Genomic DNA, 6,989 nt, shown 5'->3' on the forward strand with positions numbered 1-6,989 from the left:
GCAGAGATTGAAAGAGGAGAAGTTGTTGATTAATTTGAAGAAGTGATCATTTATGCATAAGGAGATTGTGTATTTGAGATTTGTGATTTCAACTAATGGTTTGAGAATGGATCCTGAGAAGGTTAAAGTAATTTTGGAATGACATACACCTAAGAATGTGGGTAAGATCATTTCATGGCTTGGCTAGTTTCTATAGAAAGTATATAAAAAATTTCAATTCTATTTGTAATGCTATGACTGAAACTATAAGAGGAGATAAAAAAGATTTCAAGTGGAAGTTGAAGTTGAAGTTGGAACAAAGTAATTAGAATTATAAGGAGAATGCAGAAAAGTCTAGGAGAGATCATGTTTTTCAAGTTGGTGATGAGGTGATGGTTCATTTGAAGAAAGGTAGATTTCTTGTTGGAACATATAGTAAAATGAGGATGAATAAGTTTGGACCTTGTAAGATTGTAAGGAAGTTTGACATCGGTAATGTTTATGAAGTTAAGTTACCTAATGACATGGATATTCAATGTTGTTGATTTGCATAAGTATCACAAGTCAAATGATGAAGTTGTTGTATCAAATGATTATCCTAAGAAGCAAATTGAGAAGGTTAAACAAATATTGGATTAGAGATTTGGTAAAAGCACGAGTGGAAAAGATTACTCTGAATATTTGGTGAAGTGGAAGAATAGACCAATTGAAGGTGTTACATGTATTTCTTAATCTGAGTTAGATTCAGCTCAGATTGTAACACTTGCATGATTCAGGAGAATCGCTTATTTCAATCCTGGTTGTCTGATGCAAGAGCATCCTAGGTTGTTTTGTTATCCTTCTCATCTTTGTTCAATCTGCTAGTTAATGTTGAGTTCCAATAGTTGTCGAGCTGCAATAATTGTCGAGTTCTTGTATGTGTTGAGTTGTCCAATGTTGGTTGAGTGTTCCTTCATGTATCGAGTGAACCTAATGTTTGTTGATTGTTGGTTCCTTCTTTGATCAAATCTTCCATGATTGGTTCTTAGTTTTTGAACCGTCTTGTGTATTTAATTTGGATCACAAATTTAATGTAAGGATCTTATCTCAGGATGTATGCAGACTGCTTTAAAGGTCAACCTTCTATCATGTAAAGATCTAGAATCTTCTATAAGTCGTTTTGGCAAGTATAATAAGGGTGTTTAGACTAGGTTAGTAAGTAAGGAGGAGGGCTTAGAGTCAGGAATTTGTAAATCTTATTGGTCATAACCTAGAAGGCCTCACAGAGGAGCATGTATATGGATAATTTGATGAATCAATAAAGAATGTTGTTGTTTCTTCTCTCCTTGGTGTTGTTCTCTTATTTGTTTGCTTCCGTTGTCTTTACTCAACAAGGTGTTTGGATAGTTAGGTTGCCTCTGGCCCTAGCTACTAATTTCCCTCCTTGCATCAACTAGATAATTAAATAACCCATAATTTGTCTATGCATAGTAGGATCGATGAAATCTAAAACAATTGCATCCCCATGTAAAAAAATTTAGATTTGCTTCCATAAGAATGGCTATTTATTTACAATCCAATATTCCAAATCTTTTTAGAATATCTATAGCATACTTTCCTTGACTTAAAATGATCATTCTATTTTTTTCATACCTCAAGTCCAAGGAAATAATATAATAATCCAAGGTCTTTCATTTCAAACTTTGTAGTAAGTTCACTTTTACTTTAATAATCAAATCATCACCACCAGTTAGAAACAAATCAACATAGAGCACAAGGATCAGCACTTTATTATCATTTATATTTATCATGGATTATGAATCATTAATATTGTTCAATGTAGACTTTCTCTCCAATAGCTCCACTTAAAAGTGTTATTCTTAGCATCCATTTGATGAGGCTTTCATCCTTTCACGACTACAATAGCTATAATAGTTCTAATAAAAGAATAGAAATCTATGAGAGCAAAAGTTTCCTCATAATCTATGCCTTCCTCTTGATAAAATCCTCTGGCAATAAATCTAGCCTTATATTTCTCTACACTACCATCAGCAGCATGCTTAATTTTAAATAACCGTTTAGAAGAAACCACAGATTTACCTTTTGGTCTTGGAACAATATCTCAAACATCATTTTTAAGAATAGATGGGTACTCTTCCAACATTGCATCCTTCCATACTTGTTGATTGAAGGCTTCTTCAACATTGGAGGATTCTAAAGCAAATATGTGAATCATCAGAGAAACATAACCAGAAAACTTAGAGGTCTCTTACTTTCTCTAAATGTACCTTGAGGGTTTGTAAAGTTTTCAACTTCTTCCATAATGTGTCTAGCCCATAGATATGTTTTCTTATTAGTTGAAGTAGAACAAGAACCTGGAGGGAGACCAATATAATTAGAAGGAGGAGATGAACCAGCATTTTTGTATCATTAAACTCCTTCTGAAACTCTAAAGAAGATTTTGGATCAGCCAACACAAGTTCTTCAGAATTTTCAACATGTCCATCATTTTCTAAATTTGAGTCCTTTGAAAATTTGCAAGCTGCAAATTCATCAAATGTGACATCCCTATTGATTTCAATATGCTTTTGACCTGGGACATAAATTATGTATGCCTTTGAAGAATCATTATAGCCAACAAAAAATCCTCTCTTTCTTGAAAGTTCCAACTCTGTTCTTTTCTCTTTAGGAACGTGTATATAAAGTGGACAACCATACATTCTAAAATAACTAATGTCTAGTTTGGTACTTATGAAAGTTTATTTAGGAGTCATGTTGTCAAGAATGTGATGAGGACAATGATTTTGAATGTGTACTATTGTCTTGCAAGCTTCAACCCGTACAAAAGTGGGATGACTTTGATCATGAATCATCGCTTTTGTTGCTTCAATGAATGCCTTTATTCTTTCTTTCAGCTACACCATTTTATTGTGGATTATAGGGAACAAAAAACTCCTCCTTAATATCAGCTTCGACACAAAAATTATGAAAAAATTTGGACGCATGCTCTCCTCCATTATCTGATCTTAAAATCTTAATCCTTTTATTAGATAGATATTCAACCAAGACTTTCAATTCTTTGAATTGAGACAACACTTCATCGGATTCCTTAGACTTAAGAAAATAAATTCAACACTCGCGAGAGAAATCATCAATGAATGAAATGTAATACCAATAACCACTAGTAGAAACAACAAACATTGAACCACATAAATCTAAATGAAAAAAGGTATAAAATATTTTTAGTTCTAGATTCACTACTAGGAAAAGTGTTCTTAATATTCTTAATTAAAGTGCCCCCTTTGCAAACTCCTTCATGATCTTGACTTAGTTTAGGAAGACCAACAACAACTTTTCCATGGAAGAAAGAGTTATGAGATTTAAATGACCTAACCTCTTGTTTCATAATTCACTTGAATCAAATGAGTTTAGAGAAAGAGCATGAAAAGGATGTGTTAAAAGTTTGTAGAGACTATCATGACAAACTCCAATTTCATGAGTGCTTTTAAATTCAAATTATTTTTCCATGTCAAAAACATCATCAAAGGCCACATCATATCCTTTATCCTCTAGGGCTGATATACAAATCAGATTTCTTTTTATATTGGAAACAAATAGCACATCACTTAACTTAAGAGGAATATCACAATCCTACTTAAGAAAGTAGAACCAACACCTTTTACTGAATAGCTAACATCATCACGATTAGAATGATAGACTAACTAAGAAGGGGTGGGCCTAGGGGGTTGAATCAATTATCCTTAGGTCTAGATGTACTAGTTCCACTTTTTCTAACTACAAACAGCTTATTCAAACTTCTAAAACCACTTGATCCATATAGCATACTATCAACAACTTAACATATTCATTCATCAGTTAGCTCATTATTCAGTAAATGTCAACTAGCAATAAATAACATTCATCACACATATAACATTCACACATGTTTGACACCGAGATTTAACCTGGAAACTCAATTTGGAAAAAACCAGAAAAAACCACCAAGTAACATACTACCACTTTTCACTCTTCTGAAGTGTGCTTGGTTAAGAGCCAACCCTCTTAAAAGTTACAAAACACATTATTAAGTGTGACCCTATTAAAAGATTTAATCACCCTATTATGAGTGGCTTGGTTAGAGGACTTTGGACTATTCCACTAAAATGTCCCCTTGATTAAAGTATTTACAAAATAACTGTTAGGTCAACCTTGATTAAAGGATTTTTTACTGCCACAATGGTTAAAAAGTAATAGCAAGTTTGATCTCTTAAAATACAACTTACTTTGCAAATTCAGATCTCCATTCGGCTCATTTGTTGGTTCATTGACTAAACTTTATTATGATCTCCTCTGATATGCTTGGAAGCCCTTCAAGCAATCACAGTTCACCAATTTCTCACACTTTTCCTTTGCCGCTATGTTCTTCATAGGTTCTCCACAAAATCAATAATCAATAACAAACCAACCTTAGAAAACATCTCTTATACCTCCTTAATTAGGTAGCTTTGATTTTTTGTCGCTTAAACATCACCGTAGATCTTAGGGTTTGATCAGATTCAATGAATCTATTCATCGTTTTGTCATTCTCTTTAAATCCTTGCCTTTGATTGCCTAAAAAAACTCAATATGTGCATTAAATACAGCATCTCATCAATCCTTATCATCCACACGCTTTGACCAATCCAAAAATTCAACTATGTCGACCTCAAACTTGACCCTTTCACAAACTGTTATTTGTTGACACTCGGGCATCATTGTGTTCTTCTACTTAGTCAACTTTCTGTAGCACAATCTCTATTGTTCTATCTCACTTGGTCACTGTTACATTTTTCTTCTTCAAGTTACTTGGCCATCACTATGACTTGGTTAATATTGTTTACTCGGCTATCTTTAAGTTCCTTAATCTTCTACTTCATTAGCCTAGTAAAATCGTCACTAAACTAAATTTAGTGTTTTACTCAATTGCATGTTTTCTCTTCTATACATCAACTAATTGTCTTCTTCACTTCATATAATAATTAAACAATACATCTTATCAAAGACTGACTAATCATGTGTCCATTGTAATTCAAACATACTTGCTCCTCTTTAATCTACAACTTCACTAGTTCATCTAATTATCTATCTTTTCAAATTATCTTCATCAATCAACTGATATGGCACTATACATTGTTAGTAAATGTCTCTCCAGTAGGGTTTGACATCAATGAAAACATAACAATTGTTCCAATTGTAGTTTCCAACAATCATCAATGATCACTTGTAAATGAGAGTCATTTTCCTTCAAGTCAAAAAGATGTTCTTTGGAACCAATAATATGGCGAGATGTGCCACTATCAATCAATCATGTATCACTATTACTAGGAATGTTACTAGAAAGCACAAAAATAAAGAGAAAGCCTTTAGAATGATTGATAGATTCCTTTTCAAGAGAAGGATCTCCACATTTGCATTTGCAACTTTAGCGGTATGACTTGAGATTGGTCTCGTATTGCAATCCCTTGCATAATGGCCAAATTAATCATACCTAAAACATTTATGTCAAGAAACATCTATTTTCTTTTTGTTGAAATCAAGAGTGGACTCAAAGCTCTTATCTTTGAATCTTTTAAAATTTCATTTTTTTCCCTTTTCCTTTGAAGGTATGGGTTACAAGCACGTGATCATCTTTAAAATTTGCTCTACTGCAATCACCTCTTGCTTCCAATATGCATTCTTCTTGAATGCAATCTGTTGTTAAGCTATCAAACTTTGAAAGTTCATCTCTAATGCTCATGCCTTAAATGAATGGCGCTCAAGAATGAAGATGTACATTCATAACAAGCATAACAAGATCCTTATCACCAAAAGATTTACCAATGGCAGCAAGTTGATCATTAACTCTGATTTTCATGAAATAAGAGACCTAGATTCTCCTCTTGACAATCAAAAAAACCTATGATTTGTTATCGAAATACTTCAACAACTTGGCTCTACTACCATATCAAATTTTTTAACCAGAGATATACAGATTAAGCAATGACGGAAAAACCCTCCTCGCAAGGGAAACAGCTCAACCCACACAAATGCAGACCCTTTATTGAGTTTCAACAAAAAAATATTACAAAACTTTATCAAGTTGAATAAATGATCAAAAGTTCACGTACTGAAATAAGGATATCGACAGTCTTCCTAAATTCACAATTTCAGACATGAATTGAAACATGCAACAATTCCACACACAAATGTAATAATCTGACTCTAAGAAAAACTAATCTCGATATGAACCCCTGAAGAGCACATAGTCACAAGAGAGAACGTCGATCATAAAAGATGGTATACAAAACTGCCACAACTATAGTATTGAACTCCATAAATGATCGTTCCGATATATGCATCACACAGTGTTGTAATCACCCATATGAAAAACAAGACTAAAATCGCACGAGACAAATCGAAAATGAGGAATATCAGAAGTCGACGGTTACAAGAGGCGACAAGAAGTAAAGGTTTGACAGGTAGGAAAGAAATGGCTGACGGTAGCGAAAGTCATAGCTAGAGTCAAGAATGAGGAATCGCGATAACAATAGAAGTCCCGATAAAGGACAGGACACACTTAAAATACCATGTCATACCTTGAAGATAAATATTTGCTGCCACAATCATCAATGGTATCCACATAATAATTAAATATAAGCAGGTACAGAGCACGATAGACTCAAAACCTTCAATACAAAATGAGCGCAAGAACTTAAATGTTGTCGCATAATCACATCGATTGAGAAAGCATAGAGAAAATAAAATAGCATGCGTTGAGGAGGAGAATAAGATCTCGAACATCAGAGAGGTGAGAAGCTAAAGAAAATAATATCAAACATGTTGGTATACACAGAGTAGGCATCTATCACAGCTATCCACATTCAACAACACAAACTCCCTTTCACAATTACAAGCTTATTTGTGCACTTTTTAAATAGGTTTAATATAAAATATAATTATTTATTATGACCACTTCTAAGAACGATATTAACACATATCAAGGATCTCAAGTG

The sequence above is a fragment of the Cupressus sempervirens genome, chromosome 6 (genome assembly GCF_028749045.1).
Source record: "Cupressus sempervirens isolate cs-2001-9-10 chromosome 6, ASM2874904v1, whole genome shotgun sequence".
Classification (NCBI taxonomy): Eukaryota; Viridiplantae; Streptophyta; class Pinopsida; order Cupressales; family Cupressaceae; genus Cupressus; species Cupressus sempervirens.